Here is a 23,156-nt window from a genome sequence, read left to right on the forward strand (position 1 = left end):
CCTACATGCAGTCATCCTCGGGCATAGCCATAGGCCTACAGTGCATGCATGCCAACTTTTGCAATATATAATATAGCGCCTAGCGTGAGCTATGCTTAGGGACCTACCAGTCAAGATTATTTGTGCGTAGGGGTGCATCACCTGGCTCCTGGTCATCCTCGCCATTGCCCATGCCGTGAACTAACTCCATCACCTCGGGCTCGAACAAATAAGGACGTAATGGTCCATCGTCTGGCTCAATATTCTCACCATCGTCGCTTACTGAACCGGATTCAGATTCAGTTCCTAAAACAAAATTTTTCGCAGGAAAGCCGAGAGGATGTTTCTGACTTGCTATCATCACTGGATACCTCGTACAATCCTTCTTCTTTGTCTGGTATATTTGCCCTTCCACGTTCATTCTGCATAGACGCCATGGTTTGTTATTGTTTCGTCTTCCTGAGTTTTCCTCACTTCCGGTTTGGCTGACTCGATCATTTCGTTTCTAAAAAAGTTCGGGGAAGCTGCAATAAAGTGCTTCTAACATGCGTAAGGCAATTATTATATTTTTTTAATCAGGTGTGATTGTTTTGGTACGTAATTATGCTTGTATATAAGTTCAAACGAAACTATTTGGGGTTCAATTTCCACTATCCCTTTAAATCAATCTGAATGTCCATTTTAATAAGACTAATTTGCTAAGTCTGAGCAATATAATTATAACTATAATATCTATATTATTTGGAAATACATTTGCCTTCTGGTATTGATCTTCTCATCAGACTGTCAGAAAATAAAGAAGCGTATTTCATAAAATGATTATTCATGTTAAGCTGGCTTTGCTATAGTGTGTTGTTTGCCTTCATCTGGTTACACATAAGGCCTCAGAACCGGGATCTCGCGCCCTGACAGGCCGGGACCCGGTGACGACAAGACACAAGCTGGGGCTCCCGGTTGGACCTCACCATGGTCTCACCCGCGGAGGATGTCCTCGAGTTGGACTATGAGGAGGACGAAGAAGAGGACGCCCTGGCGTTCCTCCTGTCCGAGTCGGATGACCAAGAAGAGGACACCTTCATGTCATCGGCCCAGGCTGCAAAGCCTGGAGCGAGGGCTGCTCTCCCGGGCGACAGCACACCAGCTTCACCCAGTCTGAGCATGGACCTGCAGGCCGTGTGCAAACGTGCTGCGGTCAGACTCAACGTTCCGTGGCCTGAAATGGCCAAGGAGACCTCCAGGCAGGCTTGGAATTTCGTCATTTTAGGGGCAAGGCCATTTGGCCTTCCCGTTCACATTTTTTTCAAGGGCACAAAGGCCACATGACAGGGCACAAAGGCCGTTTGGTTAAATTACGCTGGTTTTACCTTTCAGATTAATACCGTGACATTCTCATTCACCAAGAAACATTAATGATGTATTAAGCAGGAGTTACAGAATACAGAATACATGCTCTAAAATGTCATTTGTAACATATTCCGTTACTCCATCTAATTACCGTATTCTAAATACTTGGATTACATCAGCGCTGTTTTACATTTGATCAAGTGTGAATCAAGCTGCTATTTCAGAGTTTGAATCACCCACATGATGCCAGCAAAAACCCACAACTTAACTATAGGATAAACTGAAACATTATGCATCATCTCACAGAAATGTCAGAATTTTAGTTCAAAAAGCCCAGAAAATCATATGAGAAGGATTCCAAAAGTAACCCCGACAATTCCTTCAAAGAGAGACGTATCCTCCTAACTAGTGATGATAGCTCACCAGCTATCGCTAGTCAATCAACATGACGGAAAAGTGTAGCACTAACGTCAACGCCAGTCGTTTTACAAATGGCTGAATGAATAGCAATAGTGTTTCTTAAACGTATACGTTAAGTTCAGCCATAAACCACATAAGTCAGTCATGTATTATATCAAAACCGCTTAGCAAGAAAAATACTAGATTCAAAGGTGACAGCTATCTGCTAGCTTGTAGAAGCAACACTAGATGTAGACCCCTTGAAGGGAAGATGTTAGCACTATCCAAACTAGCTAGCTAGCTATCGCTAGTTTTCATGACAAAATGTACTAACGAGTCGACTTTAAATAGGCTAATACAATGGTAATTACCTATCAATAGTACTTTCTATAAACACGTAAATGTTAAGTCCTTTCAAATACTACCACATCATATCAAAACAGCTTGGTCCGCTTGCTTACCTGTGCTTCTCTTGCTCCCGCGGCTGAGGAGGAGGCTGTCGGGCACCGACAGGCATGTCTGACGGAACAATAACAGCGGGACTGCGCGCACTAATATGACTTCACTCGCGTTGTTTACACGGCATGTCTGACGGAACAATCACAGCAGAGCAATCGCTCTGATCCACAGGCACGGGGACTATACTACTGCGCGCACTAGTCTAACTTCACTGGCGTTATTTACACTGGAATTTTTGACAGGGGCACAAAAGGCCACTTTGGCCGTGAATTGCATTTTTTTTCACAGGGCATCACGGCCAAAGGCCACGGCCGTCGTGGCCGTCGTGACATTCCCACCCTGCCTCCAGGTCCCGCTACGAGGGGAAGCATCTTCCCCAAACAGCGGGCAAAGGGAGGCAACTCCTCCCGGTCCTGAAAAGTCCTATAAAGCTGCAGCGCTGTTCGCCAGGGCCCTGAACGTGTCCTCGCTGCTAACTGCCTACCAAGCGGAGCTCTGCAAGGACCTGTTGGGTAGCCCGGGAGCAGCCACTCTGGACGAGATGGCAGCGGTCACGGACATTTGCCTCCGTGTCCAGCGCTGCGCCGTCCAGGCCACGGGCAAGGTCATGGGGATCATGGTGGTGCAGGAAAGAGCGAGATGGCTCAACCTCACCAACCTCCCGGACCGAGAAAGGGAAGATGTCCTGGATATGCCCATCGTTCCCGAGGGAATTTTCGGCTCCGCTCTCGCTTCCATGCAAAGGAGGTGCGAGAGGAAGAAGAAGGAGGACGAGGCACTCCACCTCTGCCTCCCTCGAAGGGTCCAGCCGCTGCCCTCGCAGCAGCAGTCCTTCACCCAAGCGAACTCTGCCCGGTTCAAAGCACCGGTCAAGCAGAGGTCGCAGCCCACCCCGAGTCCCCAGCCCAGGCTGGAGACAAGGGCAAGTTGGCCGAGAAAATCTCCGGGTCCGGCTGCAGCTCAGGCTCAGCCAACCCAGAATTTCTGCCAGCAGTCGAGGAAGAAGAAGCGAGCGGCGTGACAGCCCCTCCTTCCCCCCTCCGTGACTGTGTTCCCGCCGCCTCGAGAGATGCCTAAACACCATCCTCAAGTCCGCACAGACACATGTCACATGCTGATTGATTCCTCTGTCATAAAACATTTGCCGCTGACGCATCCAGGCTTCAGGCCGAGGGCGCAGCTCAAAAAAATGAAAAGAAAATCAATAAAACCAATAAACAGCCCGCCAATTCTTCCCCTTTTGAGAGCAGCTACGGCATCTCTCAAAAGGCGGATTATTGACGGGTCTGTGAAGGCACCACCGCCTAGGCTTTAAGGGCACCACCGTCACGCGCATGCGCAGTGCCGGCTGGGGTCGTAAGGGCTCCACCGTCACACGCATGCGCTGTGCCAGCTGGAGCTGTAAAGGCACCACCGGCACACACATGCGCAGTGCCGGCTGGAGCCGTAAGTGTGACATCTCAGCTGGCTCCAAGGAGCATACAGCAGGAGATACTCACGACATCTACCTGGGCTTCTCAAAACAGTTATACTTTATCTGTTCTCACAAGCCCAGAGAGAGTCAACCCATATTCTGGAGAGAGAGGCTCTCTCTCTCCTAGAAAGAAGGGTTTTATCTATAATGCCCGCCGAGCAGAGTCAGATTACGCAGATAAATGTCCTCGTAAAGCACCCACTCAACATGGGTCTCATAATAAAACTAAATTATTGGTTATTATGTAATGCGTAGTGGCACTACACCCGACTTTTCTAGTGTGGGACGCGCCTACGGGTGCTGTCCTTTCACGGAAGGTGGTCACCACGGACGCATGTCAGACAGGCTGATAGGGTATTTACGAGGGTCGCCCGGTGAGAGGCCTCTAGAGCAGAGACCTCCAGCGGGCACACGTAAATTACCCAGAGCTTTTAGCGGTGTTCCCCACCCTAAAACGCTTCCTGCCTTCTCTCAGAGGACACCATGTCCTCGTGAGGACAGACAACACAATATCGTGTATGAACCGCCAAGGGAGGTTGCGTTGTCTCCAGTCACACACACTGGCACACAAACTGATCCCTTGGAGCGGCAGACGTCTCCTCTCACTGAGAGCGACACAGGTACCGAGAGTGGTGCACCTCTGGACAGAACTACTGTCCAGTGCACCTCTGGACAGAACTACTGTCCAGAGGTGCACCACTCTATGCAGACTGGACTCCACATCCAAGGATCGTGAGTCCGCTGTGGGTGCGTTACGGCGGAGCCGCGTTAAATCTGTTCGCATAAAGAAAAAATGCTCAATGACAGCTGTTCTCTTTAATGCACGATTTAAACGCACTGTTAGGCGGGGACGCACTCGTACACGATTGACCTCCGGGTCCTCTGTACGCGTTCCCACCCCTGGCTCTGTTACCCCCAACTCTGGCCAGAGTGAAGGAGCAACGCCACACACTTACTCTGATGTTTCCGCCCTAGCCCGCAACGTACGGGCTGGCGGAGATATATCAACTGTTGTGCGGGCAGCCATGGCAGCCCCCACCACGCAGGGACAGATTGTCTCAGGCGGGGGGGGGGGGGGGGGGGCGATCCTTCACCCACTATGGGCCTGACCCGTGAGTGGTACAATCTGAATACAGTGGGACTCCCTTAGAAGGTGATAAACACTATTCAGAGTGCGAGAGCTTCCTCCACCAGGTCTCTTTACGACTGTAAGTGGAGGGTGTTTGAGGAGTGGTGCCTTCAAGAAGGACACATCTCTTTTCAATGTCCTGTCGGGGTGATTTTATCATTTCTACAGGACTTGATCGATAAACACAGAGCTTTCTCCACGATCAAGGTGTACCTGGCTGCTATTGCTGCATGCCATGTGGGCTTTGAGGGTAAGACGGCTAGCCAACATCCTTTGGTTTGCCGTTTTATGAAGGGAGCGCGCAGGCTCCTCACTGTCAGGAGCTGACATGAAACATCTGTCACTCAAGACAGTGCTGTTACTGGCCCTGGCATCCGCCAAGCGGGTCAGCGATATTCATGCACTGTCTGTACATCCCTCATGCACTCAGTTCGCCCCAGGGCAAACGAGAGAGTTTTTGAAGCCCAACCCTGCCTTTACACCAAAGGTGGTTGGTTCGTGTACCCCAATTGACATTGAGGCATTTCCTCCGCCGCTGGTTTCCTCCAGGGAGCAGCAGCAGGATCTGTTGTGTCCAGTCCGGGCTTTACACACATATATGGACAGATCAAAAGAGCTTCGTCTTAATGACCAACTCTTCGTGTCCTGGGCTAACCCTCACAAGGGTAAGCCTGTTACTAAGCAACGGCTCTCCCACTGGATTGTGGAGGCAATTGCTGTGGGGCCCGTACAAGTCAGAGCTCGCAGGCACCCTCGGGTTCGTGAGTTTTCTCTTGACTCAGGGTCTGGCGGCATCCTGGGCTCTGTTCAGGATGTCTCCCTTTCAAGACATTGAAAGTCTTTTAACAGTCTGGGCGTTCTACTCCCAGGTTGACTCAAGCAGTGCTGGGCACCTGGTTGAGTCGGAGTCCTACCTGTTAAAATTCTGATCGGTTGGCGATTTTCGAGATAAGCTCATCTGGCAATACGGGAGCTACAATATCCCATAGTGAGACATCGAACGAAGTGTTATGAATGAGAACTATAGGTTACTTACGTAACCCCAGTCTCAGAGTAACATGAAGTGAGATGTCTCACCAGACGGCCCTCCTTGCTATGGTGAAGCGAGAAGAGGTGCTTATTTTGAATGACGCATGCGTTGTTGCGCAAGCTACTTATAGGGGGTGATTTCCCCTGACGCTGACGTCAAGATCACCAGCCAATCAGGATTGGCGTAATGAGATTGATGCTTCTGTTTGCTCCGCGATGAGGCGCATCCCATAGTGAGACATCTCACTTGATGTTACTATGAGACTGGGGTTACGTAAGTAACCTATAGTTTCTTTCTTTTGATTTACTTGTAATGCCAGTAGACAAATGAGTTTTGAGCCAAGTACATATTTGCTTTTAAAAAAAGAAAATTGGAAAACCAAATCCAGTAAATGTTTATGTTAATTGTAATTAAAATACAAATGATGTTTAATAAATAATATCAATGATTTCTGGGAGATTTGGTGACAGGAAGGTGCAGTTTTACCCGGGGAAGTGTTGCATGTGACTGATGGTGTCAGGCAGAGGCATTCCATAGCTCTCGGGCAGCAGGAGGCTCAGCAACCCCGACGCAACTGTAATGCTTCCCATCAGGATGTAAGGCAGTGAAACGGAATAGCTTCCTGTGGCAGCACATCAAAGGAGGAGACAGTGAAAAACAACCATGGCCACAGCAATTAAAAACAACAAAAAGACAAAAGGTATAGAGACTGTAAGGATTTGATCTGGCTGCATCAGTACTTTAAATCAAATCCAATACATCTTTAAATAGAAGCCTCTAAATTTGAAGTGAAAGAGTTAGTCTATCCGATGTGGTTGCTAATCAAGCCTGTTTTTAGATTCTTTGTTCTTGTGACTTTTGTTCTGTTTTGTTTCAGTGGAGGCACCAGCTTGTTCTAACAAGAGGTCAGTTGGGTAAGAAACAGCTTTGTGCATCCAAATAATGATATGCTTGGGAGAATGTAAGAAGTGTAAAATAAGGCAGAGGTGAGAGCATCCTTACTTAAGTAAATGAAGTATGGGGCAATGATGCTGCCTATTCTGGAGGCCATGGAGCAGGCCCCCAAGGCCGTATTCCTCAACACTGTTGGGTAGAGTTCAGCTGTGTATGCGTACACAATAGTAAATGCTGTCGTCACCGCACACTTCCCCATCATCTCCAGTGTTATGGAGAGATAAACCAGGTCTAGAGCGGGTAAAGCATTCAGAGGTTACATGTAAGTTGAGTTATATAATATGCAAATTCAATTATCCGCAATTATGTTTGCTTGCAATTGAGAAATCAGACACATTTTACATCTAAAAATACTATATAATGAGTGATCCTACATAGACAAACAAATGACAAAAGGCACAAAGCTTTATTAATCTACTGTGAAAATGCTTCCTCGAAGGTGCATACTTGCTGGCATGAGCTGTACGAAGAGTAGAAACACTCCTCCCATGAAGAGGGTTGATGAGAGACTCAGTCGTCTGGACCACCAGCGAAACATTACCCAAGACAAAGTGTAGGCTGGTATCTCAAACAAAGCCGACACGAAACAGTTGAAGTAAGCGCTACCATGAAGGTTTGCCGTGTTTAGGGAAAGAGCAAAGTAAGCTATGGTCAAGGTGTTCCTGTGGGGATACATTTTAAACATTAATATCAATTTAGAATATGTTTTTAGTTAGTAGATCTCAGGCATAACACAACAGCGTAGTCAGAAAACAAATTAAACTCATATTATTGTTGTTTTCTAGAAACTCTCATCTAGTCTTTCGCAAATGTACCACAGCAAATTGGGGCCACTAAATATTACCAACCTATTCCCAGCTTTGATTTATTTTTCAAACGTAATTACAATGGCCCTTGTAAGCCATTGTAATACGTTTATAGATTGGTGATGAGTTAAAAGTTGCAGAAGAGTTAAGTGACATTCATATTTGGACAGACGGGATTACTACAGAAAACCTGAACTAAAACATTCATCCTGAATGCTTATGTCGGTACATACAGTAACCGCTACATGACATTGTTGGTTGCTGCTTGTTTCTGCTTCCCCCTACTGATCAACAATCTATTGTTATTGTAGGTTTGAGTTTAATCCAAGGTGTGATGCAGTCTATGGTGATGACTGATACAACAACTGAAATGTTAGTTCATGATTCTTATTTGGATTAGAAAGTATTTATTTTAGAAAGAATGTCCATGCAGCTTTTAACTTATCAACCTGCTATGATGAAGGATATGGAGGTGACGACTTATTTCCCGTCAGACTAAGTTAAACTGTTTCTAAATCGAACTGCATTGGTTTTCAGTAAGGAAGTGAGCACAGGATTAATACAGGCATACTGTGCAGTTATGAAACCTGATTTTGATCTGAGTTGCAGGCTTCACAGCACCTGACAGGTCATTATTTGTTGTTAGTTCAGTGGACTGTCATTGGGCCTGAACAGTGTGCGTATGTGCGTTTGGAACAGCGTGTGTTCAGTATATGTCTGTGTGTGTATTTGTGCATGCAGGGTCACTGTACTGAATGTGGGGGTCAGCAGGGACTCACCAGACCAGCCACAGCGTGAGGGAGATCCAGCGGATGTTTGGGGAACGGAGCAGGTCACAGATGTTGAGGGCCTTACTCGTCTCGCATTGAAGTTCTTTCTGTGGGGCAGCAGAGCCCTCAGAATAACAAACACTTAGCAAGCAGAGCCATCACTCTAGAAATAATTTCATTAGAGAGATGCTTGTGTATGAATGGCCACTTGCTGAGTGTGCACGTGTTCACACATGTAAATAATAATAATAATAATAGATTTAATTTGTTAGCGCTTTTACAGGTGCTCAAAGACGCTTTACAGATATAGTGAAGAGAAAAGAAAAGAAAGGAACAACACATAAATATATAGTTAAAGTTAAAGTCAAATAATACAAAAACAATCACACATTAAAAGCCAGATTGAAGAGGTGAGTTTTTGTGAGTTCTTTGAAGGTGGTGAGGTCAGTGCAGTCTCTGATGGGTTGTGGGAGTGAGTTCCAGAGGGAGGGGGCAGCGACAGAGAAGGCTCTGTCCCCCCAGGTCCGGTGATTGATGTGGGTGGGGATGGATAGGAGGTTGGCTTCTGATGAGCGGAGGCAGCGGGAAGGGGTGTGGTGGTGCAGCAGGTCTGTGTGGTAGGCCCAGGGATTAATTGACAGACAGGCCCACTTAATGCGCGGCATGTATCGGCCGGCCGGTGACAAAAGTATGTTACTTAACAAAAAACCCTATGCATTTAATGTTATTTTGGACAATTATTCATATAGTAATCACATTACCTGAGCCCTTGAGTTGCCTAGAGAAAAATAGTTACAACATATATTTAGTGATGTTAATGTTAACAGATCATTGTTGCAATAACATTTGGACCCAATTTGCCTGACTTGACACATGGAATAAAACTGGGGCGTAGGAATCATCCTCAATGTGGGTGAGACAATTTAACAGAGGGTGTGGGCAGGTGGTGGACCTCACCTCTAGGGGGGTCCGGGGGCAAGCTCCCCCAGAAAGATTGTTTTTTAAATGTTGAAGTTAAATGCATCAATCTGGTGCACTTTGAGAGCAAAATTAGGGACTAAATCTATGGCAGTCAGTAGGGGCTTGGACTGTGAGCCGTAGGGTCCCAGGTTCAAGTCCCCGACCAGACCATTGGAGTGTGGACTTCTACTTGGAAAGGTCTCAGTTCACCTCCTGCCCTGCCGTGGTGCCCTTGAGCAAGGCACCGGACAAAACCGGACTTCTCCACCAACACGTTCTCACTCCCAACTAGTCACATATTGACGGACGGTCAGGGCCCCTCCCCGTCACACCATTACGCACAGGGTACCCATTTAGCGTCAGTTTTCAACGGGCAGGGCATCCCATATACCTTCATAGACCTCCCATAGCGTTGATAATAGACGCCATGAGAACGCTCCCCGCTGTTTCGAAATTCAACGAGCGCATTCCGTTCTCAGCTGAAGCATATGGTGAGAGACGTTATTGCAACACATTATGCTCTTTATATATAGTTTATAAAAAATGACACAATTGTAATTTTCATACTCTGTGATAGGCCTCGGTGACAGTTAGGCAAAAATAATAGGCTTATAGGCATTTTTTTCTCTTATGTGAAGTTGACATCATGCATGCTGGGTAATGAATTATTTACATGGATGTACGCAGAGCCATATAATAGTTATATTATGTTCTATTATATTATATTATAATAGTTCTATTATATGACTCTGGATGTACGTAATATAGCCAGAAATGGTGTCTGATTTTTCAATCCATCACATTTAACATGGCATGACGTAGTATAACTTTTGTACAGATGATCAGTCTTCCTGAAACTTTTTGGCCGGCTTTTATAGAAATGAATGTAATCGTAGCTGTCAGTTCTTATTATACATCCATGAGCTATCACTGCCCAATCTGTACTGCGCATGTGCGAGATAGTCTCCGGAGGGCAACCCAAGAAGGACACTTGACACAGTGGCTTTTGGCAAAGCTGAAAAATAAAACTCTCGAGAGATGAGTTATTGTTATTACAATGTGACTTCACTATTATTTAACAACTATTTTTATTGGGTTCTTTTATTTGGGGTTAAGTATAGTGATGGCAAAATGAAGCTTTGAATGAAGCATCGAACCACTTGGACAATTGTGTCGGAAATAGGTTAATTTCTCGAAACTTCAGTTACAGCGACCTCTCCTGGCGAAGTGCAATGCTGCAGTGGGGTTAACGTATTTTTGCCTTGAAAAATATTCGATGCATATCATGTTCTATTTGCAATTAAGGATTGATAATTGTGTGTATTGGGTTATTGAGAAGAGACTAGAGAGTGCTGGAAAAAATGTTGGGAGGAGAGTGCCTTTTATCAGTTATTAAAGTTGAAAAGCAATGATTACAAATTAAACCATTCCGGGCTTTGAACCAGCTGCGCGGAGGACATCACAGCATACAGGCCGCCAGACCTATCCACTGGGCTATCTATTCCTCAAAATATTGAACTGTTTTTATATTACTTATAATTGTCTTTTTGTTCACATCTTCTCCACATTTCGAAGTGTTTCCCAAGCCAGAACGACCTCTTTCTTCCTGGCTTGCTCTATAATGATCCAATTCAAATGCAATACCAACAAAAACTCAACAGCAACAAGGCAAACTACGACAACAACCCACACATTGCGCATTGTTTAGAGCGGTTATAAAGTGTTGAAGCGCTCAAATTCTAAACTGTTTCAACCTGTCACCTGTCAGAATAGAGACGAGGCAGTGCATTGAATCGCGTGATTGGACCGCGAACCAGTCAAGTGATTCATTCAGGAAATGAAGCAGTTTCTGCTTCGGACGTCACATGTCACGTGATTTGAATCAGTTGCTGCTTCTGACGTCATATGTCACGTGATTTGAAGCAAGCTTCGAAGCACTGCTTCTATAGATGAGAGTAACAAATGCGTCACTTCCGGGCTGTCAGTTGAACGGCGGTCAATACAAATTCTGAAGTTTTTGCCAATCCGATCAGAAATGTAAGAAAACCGGAGATTTTTGGATCTTCAAAGAGCCCGATTACAATGGCCAGACAGGCAAACTGCAGGGCTCTCAAGTCTCACGCATTTGGCGTGAGACACACGCATTCCACTCCATTCACACGCTCACACGCCACACCTTGTATTTCTCACGCAGAGATTTCTTTCCAGGGTACCGCCCACCAAGTTGCGCCGCAATTTTGTAAACAAACTAGTACAGAATCACTGTAGCCACGCATCAACCAATCAAAAGAATGTAAGCTGTCGAACAGCCAATTAGAAAATAACATGGCTGTATCCGGGTAGGATTTAGACATTCTGCCCTATACTTTATAGACAGGTAAGGGTTTCAACATTTCCCAGGATTTCAATACTTTGATTGAATACATTAATCAGTTCTTTACACATGGTTCTCTTTCTAGATTTCAGGAACTACTACCTTTCCATGGGCCGCATCTCGCCGCTTTCTGTACAGTTAGACGGGGGCGGAGCGGGGCGGGAAGTGTAGCACAGTGGCAGGCTTGGGAAGCAACACTCGGTTCCGAGTAGGAACAAATAACAATTGTTCCGGTACCGGGATTAATAAGAGTTGTGAGGACAGGAGGCGAGGCCGAGCCCCGCGGACTGCAGCTCTCTCTCTCTATGCTCCGTATCAGCTGATCGCTGCTCGGTGCGGCTCAGCGTCTCTCTCTCTCTCTACACACAGCGGATCCGCTGCCCGTTTAACAGCTTCATCTTTGTCAAACTTTCTTATGTTCTTTCTCGAACACGTAATGAAGGTTATTAAGCGTTTTAACTCCTGTGTTGTTAATATTAACCACCATTTCCTTTATGAAGTGAAGCAGCCTCCCTGTCTGTCCTCGCGCTGTCCTCACATCCCCGGACCCCCAGACTCGGAGGAGCAGGATGTCAGTATTGTTTATGAAGCAGGGTATAGAAAGTACATTATTGAAATGAAAATACTATTTCTTTACTTTTACAAACAGTGAGCAGCTGCAGCATGTGTATTGCAGGACGTGTGTAAGCGTGCAAGCGTCTTTGCTTTGTAGAAAAGCGCTAGGCCTATAGGCTATACATATAATGTATTATTATTATTATTATTATCATTATTATTAGGTTATGTCCTATGTGTTGGACATGTGTGGTTGGACTCTGTCTCACAGGCAGTGTAACATCAGAGGACACTGGGCCAATTGTACATTCTCAAACTGCACCACTTAGAACTAACTAAACAATGCAGAGATTATTTTTATATAATTGTATTCAAAAACCGTAAGAAATTAAACAGTATGTGATTTGTAAATAGGAATACAGATTTGACTTAATGTTTTCATAAATATATTTTTCTCCCAGTTTGTCATGGGACTTATTTTTACCCTCTCAAAGAACCGGAACCAAAAATAACCGGAATCGAAAAGCAGAACCGGAATCGTTAAAATCCAACCCTATGCGTGATGCGGTAAAATCTTACCGCTCACGTACGTTAGCGGTGTCATAAAAACCGTGGGAAAATGTAAAATACGATGACGAAGAAGAAGATTCCAGTGGCCCCAATGAAAAATGTATTCGGACAAGTACATTTCCAAACTCACTTGTCCATGGACAAGTACTCTCTAAAAACTTTTTCTCACACTGGTGTGTGTGAGGAGTTCCTGGAATATCAGCTGATGGATATCCCCATGCCCCAAGATCCCACCACCTTTAATGTTGAGGAGTTTTGGTGGAGTATGTCCTCAATCAAGTGCAAGGTAAGAAATATTTGGCACCACATGACATACACATAATCAATTGAAATCAAAAGCAAAGCATTTGAGTAATAGAGTCTCTTGGTTCCTTTTTTTAAAGGTGACCGGTTTGAGCCAGTTTGGGAGGCTCACTAAAATAGCTCAACTTGTTCTAGTGCTCCCTCACTCTAATGCCGACGCGGAGAGGGTTGCCACCTACAACAAAACACACACACACACACACACACACACACACACACACACACACACACACACACACACACACACACACACACACACACACACACACACACACACACACACCTTCACTAAGAATGAAATAGATATGTTTTTATTTGTATGAATTTATGTGTCATTTATCAGATAAGACCACCGTCCCCACCCAAAGCCCCACCGCTGCCAAAATCTCACTCTGAACTCTGTTCAAAACTTGAGAGCCCTGAAACTATTACATTAAAAGCTGGTTAAATTAAAAGCAGCAGGCAGGGCTGTTATTTCGCCAGCTATTACTCTCACGAGTGAGGCGGAAAATAATTGTTTTATGATGCCAAAAAGCTGCTGTGTCGTGTATTGCACCTCAAACATAAAAAAAACCCGGAGTTACGTTTTTCTGTACTTCCTCTAAGAAAAAGGGACAGTAAAAGAAGAGCTCTGTGGCTTCAGGCTATTCACAGAGAGGACGAAAATCACAATCAATGGGACCCGGCCAGTCAATACGTGTACGTCTGTGGTAAACACTTCATCACAAGTAAATGATGATGCTAACGAGGCTAATATCAATCGTTGAAGTAAATAGATGTAATGTTAAAAGTTTAAGAAGTGGAAGTAGATGCTGCATTGAAATATAAAAAACGGACAAACCAAGGAAATCAGCCTGCTGCCTGTACACACAGGGTGACATTAGAGAACAGCTCATTTGGCTCAGACTGAAGCAAACTTATCAATTCATGTAAAAGTTAAAATTGGTGAATATTGAGCGAAATGGGGGGGGGCGGGTTATTATCAAAACAGTCATTATGGTAATTATTTTATGATCTACATATTTTAAAGGTGCAGTGAACTTAACCAAAAAACTGTCAAGTCTGTCTCTGTATTTGGCTAACACCTACCTTCATGGTTTAAGGATACTGTTACGTGCCGTAGTGTGTGTGTGGTGGTGTGTGTGTGGTGGTGTGTGTGTGTTTTCCTCTCTCCCTCTGATTGTCCCCAGGTGCAGCCTCTCCCCAGGTGATCCTAATCGACAATCAGGACTTCCATATAGGACCGGAGGAGGGTGGCAGTGAGGCCCCTTCTTCCTCTCCTTCTCGTCTGGCTGCTGCATGTGTGCAGCGTGTCTCTGTGTGAGACCCAGCCTAGTTGTGTGCTGGTTATTGTATTCTTGTGTTGTAATTCGGCTGGTGAGCCGCCTTACTTATGTTCTTATTAAAACCGCACTTAAACTCCTTGAGCGTTGAGTTTCCTCTCCTCTTTCTCTCGTCCAGCTGTCTTTCGTGTCGCTACTTCCCTTGGTACCCCTAGCTCTACCAGGGAACGTAACATGGGGGCTCGTCCAATCTTTGAGACAAAGAGTGAGTATTTGGTTGTTGGTTAGTGTTGATATTGTGTGTGGTGGTGAGCAGTAGTGTATATAGGTGTAAGAGTGGCTGTGAAGTGTCTTCCTGTTGAACAGCTTCCTCAGTTTAGACAGGGGAGTGTCTAGCTGGACTGAATCAGTCCTTCCTTCAGGCACTCATTTTTTATTTTGCCTTTTTTATTTTCGGGGTAATCCTGGGTGGGGATTCATTCCCTGTTGGGGGCAGGCGATTCAGGGTTTTGGCCGCTGATGTTTGCCTTTAAAGTCGCCTCGAGCCCGGCACGCTCCAGAAGATAGTTAGGTAAAGTTTGGTGGGCAGGATCTGGGGAAGTTTGTAAATAAATAAATAATAATATTTGTAAGTAGCCGTTACTATGGGGTCTAAATTAGATGCCAGGGTAAAAGTGCGTATGGCTCGTCTCCAGTGTGAGAGGGAGGAGCGCGAGTGTGAGCGAGAGTTTCAGCTCAGGCAGGAGCTGGAGATCAGGAAGTTGGAGGCAGACACTGCTGTCCGGATGCGTCAGCTAGAGCTCCAAGCAGCTGTGGTGGGTGATTCTGCCGTTACACCTTCAGGTTCTGCTGCTGCTTTTGATGCTGGTAGCAACATTCAGCTGGTCCCTGTCTTTCTGGAGTCGGAAGTGGAGATGTTCTTTAGTGCATTTGAGCGCATTGCTGCTGCTCTGCTCTGGCCAGAAGACGTGTGGGCCATACTCGTACAGTGCAAGCTAGTCGGCAAGGCTCAAGCGGCTTGCTCTTCTCTTTCTGTCGAGGATAGTTTGGAGTATGACAAGGTGAAAGGTGCTATTCTCAGGGCATATGAGCTGGTGCCTGAGGCCTACAGGCAGGGTTTTCGCGGCATGAAGAAAGCTGCTGGCCAAACATACGTGGACTTCGCGAGGGAGAAGAAAGTCCTCTTTGACAGGTGGTGTAGAGCATGTAAAGCGGATGACATCGCTTCAGTATGTGAGCTGATGCTGGTAGAGGAGTTCAAAAACTGTGTACCGGAGCGTACGGTAGTCTACCTCAATGAGCAGAGAGTGACTACCCTTCAGCAGGCTGCCACTCTGGCAGACGAGAGTGCGCTGATACACAGGAGCGTTTTGTTTCAGCGGGACCCTCCTCAGCGGGACACTTATCGGAGAGCTCCTAATAATGATGTTCCCTGTGCCAGTGTTCCATGGTTAGGTCCCAGGATAGACAGAGCTTGTTTTTTTTGTCTTGACCCAGGTCATATGATAGCAGACTGTGCAGCTTGGAAGCGAAAGCAGGCCACCACTATGGCGGATGAGGAAGGGCTTGAGCTTTTGGCTCAGAGCGATTCTCCTCATCGTTTTGGTTTCCGGAAAGCTCGTAACAGGCGTGCCACACAGGCTCATTCTGCTTCTCTTCCAGGACCCAAGAAAAATAAATTGTGTTTCTTTTGTCTTGATCCTGGTCATCTAGAGGCAGAGTGTGTAGCTCGGAAGGAGCAGGTGGCAACTGCTCTGGAAAAGCCAAAAGACCGGCACCCGGTTGCGATGCGACAGAGTGGTGTGGTGCAGTTAAGTTCTGCATCCGTCTGTGACAGTGCTGTGGGTGTTTCCGTCTCTGAAGCGGTGGGTGTGGACCTAGCTCAGAGCGATGCGGATCTGTGTTCAGTGAGTGGTGTGTGTGTTCCATGTATTCCATGTGTTGCTCCGGTGTTGGCTGCTGGTGAGCAGTATAAGGTGTGTTTTATGGGGGGAAGTGTTACGTGCCGTAGTGTGTGTGTGGTGGTGTGTGTGTGGTGGTGTGTGTGTGTTTTCCTCTCTCCCTCTGATTGTCCCCAGGTGCAGCCTCTCCCCAGGTGATCCTAATCGACAATCAGGACTTCCATATAGGACCGGAGGAGGGCGGCAGTGAGGCCCCTTCTTCCTCTCCTTCTCGTCTGGCTGCTGCATGTGTGCAGCGTGTCTCTGTGTGAGACCCAGCCTAGTTGTGTGCTGGTTATTGTATTCTTGTGTTGTAATTCGGCTGGTGAGCCGCCTTACTTATGTTCTTATTAAAACCGCACTTAAACTCCTTGAGCGTTGAGTTTCCTCTCCTCTTTCTCTCGTCCAGCTGTCTTTCGTGTCGCTACTTCCCTTGGTACCCCTAGCTCTACCAGGGAACGTAACAGATACCATGTGAATGACGGCGAGCATCCAGATTATGTTCCATCCATATTCCCACAACGACCATCGTCAGAAGGCTCAAAGAGGCTAAAGCGATACCAAAGGAGAGATGCTGTTTCTCAGCATGAGGTCCTGCCAGCAAAAAGGCAGCGAATAATGCCACCTACAGAGGCTTCTCCTACTGAAACCCCTGAAGATGTTGATACAGCTTATCCTGAAGCCCCTTTCACTGAGGATTCACTTCCTCAGCGCTCTGATGATTATGAACTGAGTGACACGCCAGTATTACATAGGCAGCAGGTTTCCATCGCCATACAGTAGAGGTTGCCAATCTCAGGAGAGAAAGAGATGAAGCAAGAAGAGAAAGAGATGAGGCAAGAAAAGAACTCCAGAACTGGTCTAAGGAGCGTTTGTCTGTTCATGCTATTAAAGGAAATGACAGTGCATGCAGGGCCATGACTGGGCTCAGCTGGTCAGTTTTTGACTGTCTTCACCGACATTTAGTTCAGTTCATCAAATCATCACCAAAAGGTTTTAGATTGTCTACCCAGGACCAGCTCTTCCTTTGCTTGCTCAAGCTCCATCGAAAATCCATCGATTGCTTTGCTGAGCCAAATACTACACAAACCAGAACCCACCGTCCGCCACATATTCCAACGTTGGCTGAATCTTTTGTATGCGAAAATCACTTTCCTCATTCACTGGCCTGACAGGGAGTGCATCACCCAAACCATACCACCAGTGATGAAGGCCAACTTTCCGCGCCTCACATCAATTATAGATTGCTTCGAGATCAGAATTGAACATCCAAAAGCCCTTAAAGCCAGGTAAAGGTGCCAATATTTATGGTTTAGCTAGGTAGCTTTGACAGTGTTCGTACACAGGTCTGAATAAGTAATACGAATGAGTTTGATAATTTACAGGTCTTGTTTTTTAAATGTATGCTCAGATAGAGGGATGCTCATTGTACCCAGCCACTGCATGCATCATATCAAATATTAAGGTCCATTAAAGGTTTGAAATCTTAAACTTGAAAATGAGTCCTGTTCATCTAACCGTGTTTTTGTTTCTTCTTTTCAACAGGGCAAAATCATACTCTAATTATAAGAAGTGGACTACGGTCAAATATTTCATAGTGTGTAGTCCTGCAGGAAACATCACCTTCTTGTCCAAAGGTTGGGGAGGAAGAGCATCAGATGTCAAGATAGTTAGGGAATCTGGCTTTATTTCACCCCTCTACTACCATCCTGGGGACCAGGTAATGTTTCATCTTACATCAAGTGCACATATTCTACACCAACAGTTCATCACATGCATTTTTTTGGTAATCATTATGGACAAGTGTTGTTATTTACTGTTTGACTGCAAACATTAAAAGCAAAAGGCCTACATTTTATGCATTACTTGTTTTAGTTCTTGGCTGATCGGGGTTTTACTCTGAAAGACGAGTTTGCCTTACTTGGTGCCAGTCTCGAAACCCCAGCCTTCACTCTCGGCAGGAAACAACTCCCAGGCAAAGACGTTGAAGAGTCAAGAATGAAATCAAAATTTCGGATTCATATTGGTAAGTATACATTCATTATCCACAGACTGGTAAACTATTGCACATATCAATATGATGGAAAATAAATTAACTCTTTTACTAAATTAAGTTATATGAAAAACAGCACTAACGGACTGTAGCAAATTGTATAACAGTGCAAACAAAGTACTTAACAAACAATTACTGAGAACAATGGTAAAATGTGAAGTTTTATACTTATATAACAACTGATGGGTGAACAGAACGGGTGATCGGTGTGCTGAAGCGAAGATTCCACATCCTGGATGGGCCGCTCCCTCTTTGCTTCGTAAAGACCCTGTGGGACGAGATGGAGAACAGGGATGTAGCCACCATTGACAAGATAGTACATACCTGTGCCGCCTTGGTCAACATGTCAGGTAGCATTGTGTTCAATAAAAACAGACAGGGGGATGTATAGGTCAAATCAGTCCTGCTGTCTTTTCTCTTTGAGTCACTTAGTTTGGGCCATGGCAGCAAAAGAACAACTCTTCAATGACTATCCTTCAGCTTTTTAAATCTACCTTACTGCTCTGCTCTCCTTCCAGGAATGACAGTTGACACCACGTAATTATTCTGTAAATGTAAATAAACTATGTATTAGGAATTGTCTTAGCTAGTATTAACCTAACAGCCACCTAACAACAAATGCTCGCAAATGTTAATGAACTATAATTATAAATAATTGTTTAGGTTTTGTGTTTTACCTGAAGCTCCTGTTCTGTGTCTGACACACTGTCTGTTGACTCCTGAAATTGTTATACATAATTTGTGATTATTTGTATTGTTTCATAATATTTGTGTGCCATGTATTACATAGTATAAAGATATAACAGACAGTGTATTTGCAGTCTCTAAGGAAAATGTTTTATATCTGAAGCGCCAGCTCTGTATCTGAGATTGTGGTTCCCGCCAGCTGTGGGTAGATGTGCCTGGCCCAAAAACGGCTAATGGTGTCCACTGCCTGACACTGAAAATCTTCATCTTGTTGGACACGGAAGATAACGGTTTGCTTTGGCGTCCAGGTGATGAAGTCTGCATAGATTGTTTTGCACACAAACATCTGCATCTGCACCTGTAAAAAAAAGAGGAAGAAAAAGTACACCATAGACTCCAACTACTTACCTGCAATTAACAAAACACAGATAATACAATTCCTTATGAGTTGTTATTTATTGTATTACCTGGGTGTAGTAGCTGTGGTTGGTCCTCAGTGACAACAAAGTGTCCAGATGTCCTCTCTTGTCTGCTGGCCAGTGATCAGCTGACAAATCACTATTCCACTTCAAGGGGCACTTTACCTCAACCACCCCCTTTCCACAGCAAACGCAGTGTACATAAGCATCACCGCTTACACCAATGTAGGGCTTCTCTCTGCACACTCGGAAGCCTGCCCGTTGAATACTGATGCTTGTGTGGGGTTTATATATGTCACTGGAGATGTTAATTAAAGTGGGTGCTGTATATGCAGTTGTAAGGCCCAGTGCATACTTGTATGTCTCAATTGCATCCTTTTCGTGTTCCCTACCCCAAATGATGCCTGGTGTTTTCAGCGGATTTTTGCGTGACTCTTTCTGCACAATATCCCTCAGCAGTGATTTTGATGGTTTCTCAAGAGATGTGTGGATAACTCTGTGTGCTGATGTACCTGTCACCCTCCCAACCCTCTGCTGGTGCCAAGATGAACATTCTGCCTGGTCTTTTGTCTCTTCCTCTATTGCCTGTACCTGATCATCTGAACATTCTGACAGATGTTGGTACCAAGGCTTTGGTTTGAAAGGGTCTGCAAAAGCCTTGAAAGTGCTCAGACCAACAGGCAGTTCTCCTGAGGCAGACAGCATTTCCAAGAACTGTTGTTTATTTTCTTCATTCGCCATTGGAATGACCCTGCAGTTTGTTCCTGTGTCCCTTTTTTTGGCTTTGTCTCCATAGAAGTCTATATTGATGACCATGTCTGCCTCAACTTTTTTCGTGCAGACTTTATTCCAGGCACAGGCGATGCTGGTTGGTGCCACACTTGTATATCCAAGACGAACTGATGCCTCCAACTTAAAAAGCAGGGCTCCGACATGGGAACAACTTTCTCCTAGTCTAGAGTAAAAAATATATATTTTAAATAAATACTTTTTCACCAAAAAACAAAAGCATTTCTTCCCTTCTGAAGGATTACATAGGTGGCATTGTGACTGTACTATTAGTGTTATGCAGTCAGCTTACCCTGCCATGCAATCACAGTGAGCAGCTGTGACCTCTCCAGTCTTGTTAACAGCAACCCAGGTGTTGTGGGGTTTATCTGTAACTCTCCATGATGGCTTTACATGGGTCTTGAAGACTGTTGTGTCAGCACAGGGTTTGTGGTGAAGAACCACATCCACCCAGCCACTGGTAAAAAAGGTATGTGCTTCCAGAGACCTGAAGTTCTTCATTGAACTTGCTGTGTAAATCCCTAGAGGACAAGTTAGCAGACACAAATCTCTAAACCTGCTCCGTCACATCTACAAAGATTTAAAAAACATTAGTAGTACAAACATGGGCAATCCAGAAAGTTAATTAATAAAGACTGAATGTTGCTATTGTGATGCACTGTATGTTAAAATATTGTCATACTGTGTTGTGGTATATTTACTGAGATTATAAAGATAGGCTATAACATAAAATCGTCAATTATCAACCCTATCTATAACTAGATGCTATCATTAATTAGCTTGGTAAACCCCCTATTTAACACGTTATTGTATAACACATATTTATAGTTTACACAGTAACGCAAATTGGACAGACTATTAAAACGGATAAATAATGTGTCTTGATGACGTCCTATACAAACTACCTGGAGATTCAATGAGGTAGTTATAGATGTCAGGATATGACACCTCAGGCCATTGAGTCGGATCATTTTTCCACTCGTCCACCGGCAGACTGAATGGACATTGATCGCCTATTGCTTTTAATTTAATCATATCGAGCCCGATCGTCATTTTCCAATGATTTAATGTAATAGTTTGCCTGTCTGGCCATTGTAATCCGGCTGTTTGAAGATCCAAAAATCTCCGGTTTTCTTAATTTTCTGGACATTGATCGCCTATCGCCTATTGCTTTTACTGGTACGGATCCAGAAAGTTGTTCTGATGGAGATAACAGGAGAGTTGTTTAAAGACAGCGCGTTCAAGTGTTTTAGACAGGAACGGGAGGAGAGAGACAGGCCTGTAGTTTATAACATCAGACGGGTTGAGAGTGGGTTTCTTTAGGAGAGGGTTTACTCTTGCCTCTTTAAGACTATTTGGAAAGTGACCAGAAGTTAGAGAAGTGTTGATGAAATGGGTGAGAAATGGTAGAATATCAGGAGCGATAGTCTGAAGGAGGTTTGAAGGGATAGGGTCCAGAGGAGGTGGTAGGGCGGGCAGAGGTAATGAGGGTAAGAACCTCACGTGGAGAGAGAGGGGAAAAGGAGGTCAGTGTGTGGGTGAAAGGAGGGTCTGGTGACCCAGTGGTGAGTAAAGGCGAGAAGAAGGTAAAAAGAAGAGCGAATATCATCAACCTTTTTTTCAAAGTGGTTAACAAAGTCGCTTGACAGAAGTGAGGAGGGGGAGGGGCTTTGGGAGGGTCCAAGAGGGTGGAGAAGATGGAAAATAGTTTTTTGAGATTGGAATAGGAAGATTGGATCTTATCTTGATAGAAGGTGCTTTTTGCCTGAGAGATCGAAGCAGAGAAAGAGGAGAGGAGAGCCTGATAGGTTAGGAGGTCATCATGGTGTTTGGATTTCCACCGTTTCCGCTCTGCTGCCCGAAGGACGGTTCTATTAGCACGCAGTGCGTAATTTAGCCAAGGAGCAGGAGGGGACTGACGAGCCTGCCGAGATGTGAGAGGACAGAGAGAGTCCAGAGAGGATGAGAGAGTATAGAAGAGAGTTTCTGCAGCAGAGTTTGGAGGCAGGAGTTGGAACGAGTCAGAGCAAGGGAGGGCTGAGAGCACCGATGAGGCAAAGGTAGAGGGGGAGAGGGAACGAAGGTTACGGCGGACAGGTGCAGGATGAGAAGAGATTAGTTTGTTATGTTTGGAGAGTGGTAGAGATAATGAAATGAAGAAGTGATCGGATGTGTGGAGCGGGTTTACAGAGAAGTTAGAAGTAGTGCAGATCCTTGAGAATATGAGATCAAGGACATTGCCAGCTTTATGAGTTGGTGGGGATGGAGACAGTGAGAAAGCAAAGGAGGTTAACAGAGATGTTAGTTTGTCTATCTTCCCTGTCTGGAGGTTGAAGTCTCCGAGAATTACAGCGGGAGGGCCAATTTCAGGGATGTGTGAGAGGAGATTATCTAATTCCTCCAATAAGTCTCCCAAGGCTCCTGGTGGACGGTAGAGAATAACAATGGTTAATTGTATAGGATGGGTTACTGTGACGGCATGGAATTCAAAGGTGGAAGGAGTGAAGTTAGGTAGCTTGAAGAGGGAAAAGCTCCATTTGGGAGAGAGCAGGAGACCAGTGCCACCTCCTCTGCCAGTGGGTCTGGGTGTATGGGAGAAGGAATATGCTGTGGAGAGAGCTGCTGGGGTGGATGTGTTGAATGGAGTAATCCAGCTCTCAGTGAGAGCAAGGAAATCCAGGGTCTGCAGGGAGGCGTAGCCAGAGATGAAGTCAGCCTTAGGAACAGCTGACTGGCAGTTCCACAAGCCACCTGCAACTAGATGTTGGATCTCAGTGGAGCATGTTGGATAGACGAGAGCAGGCCGGTTATAGCGATTAGGAGATACACGGGGCCAGTGATAATTGCGAGAAGACACATGAACAGGAATGGAGAAAATA

At 45.3% G+C, this 23,156-nt stretch overlaps 2 long non-coding RNA genes across 2 annotated transcripts; both read right to left on the reverse strand.

The window, feature by feature from the left end:
- Positions 1-6,309: 6,309 nt before the first annotated feature.
- Positions 6,310-7,326, reverse strand: LOC117458591 (uncharacterized). Its single transcript, XR_011644420.1, has 3 exons — positions 7,216-7,326; positions 6,817-6,999; positions 6,310-6,436 (listed from the first exon to the last, which is right to left on the reverse strand). It is a non-coding gene; the product is annotated as an uncharacterized lncRNA (long non-coding RNA).
- Positions 7,327-18,562: 11,236 nt separating this feature from the next.
- Positions 18,563-19,106, reverse strand: LOC117458150 (uncharacterized). Its single transcript, XR_004553409.2, has 3 exons — positions 19,060-19,106; positions 18,877-18,928; positions 18,563-18,650 (listed from the first exon to the last, which is right to left on the reverse strand). It is a non-coding gene; the product is annotated as an uncharacterized lncRNA (long non-coding RNA).
- Between the last annotated feature and the right edge of the window lie 4,050 nt (positions 19,107-23,156).

The sequence above is a fragment of the Pseudochaenichthys georgianus genome, chromosome 14 (genome assembly GCF_902827115.2).
Source record: "Pseudochaenichthys georgianus chromosome 14, fPseGeo1.2, whole genome shotgun sequence".
NCBI classification, from domain to species: domain Eukaryota; kingdom Metazoa; phylum Chordata; class Actinopteri; order Perciformes; family Channichthyidae; genus Pseudochaenichthys; species Pseudochaenichthys georgianus.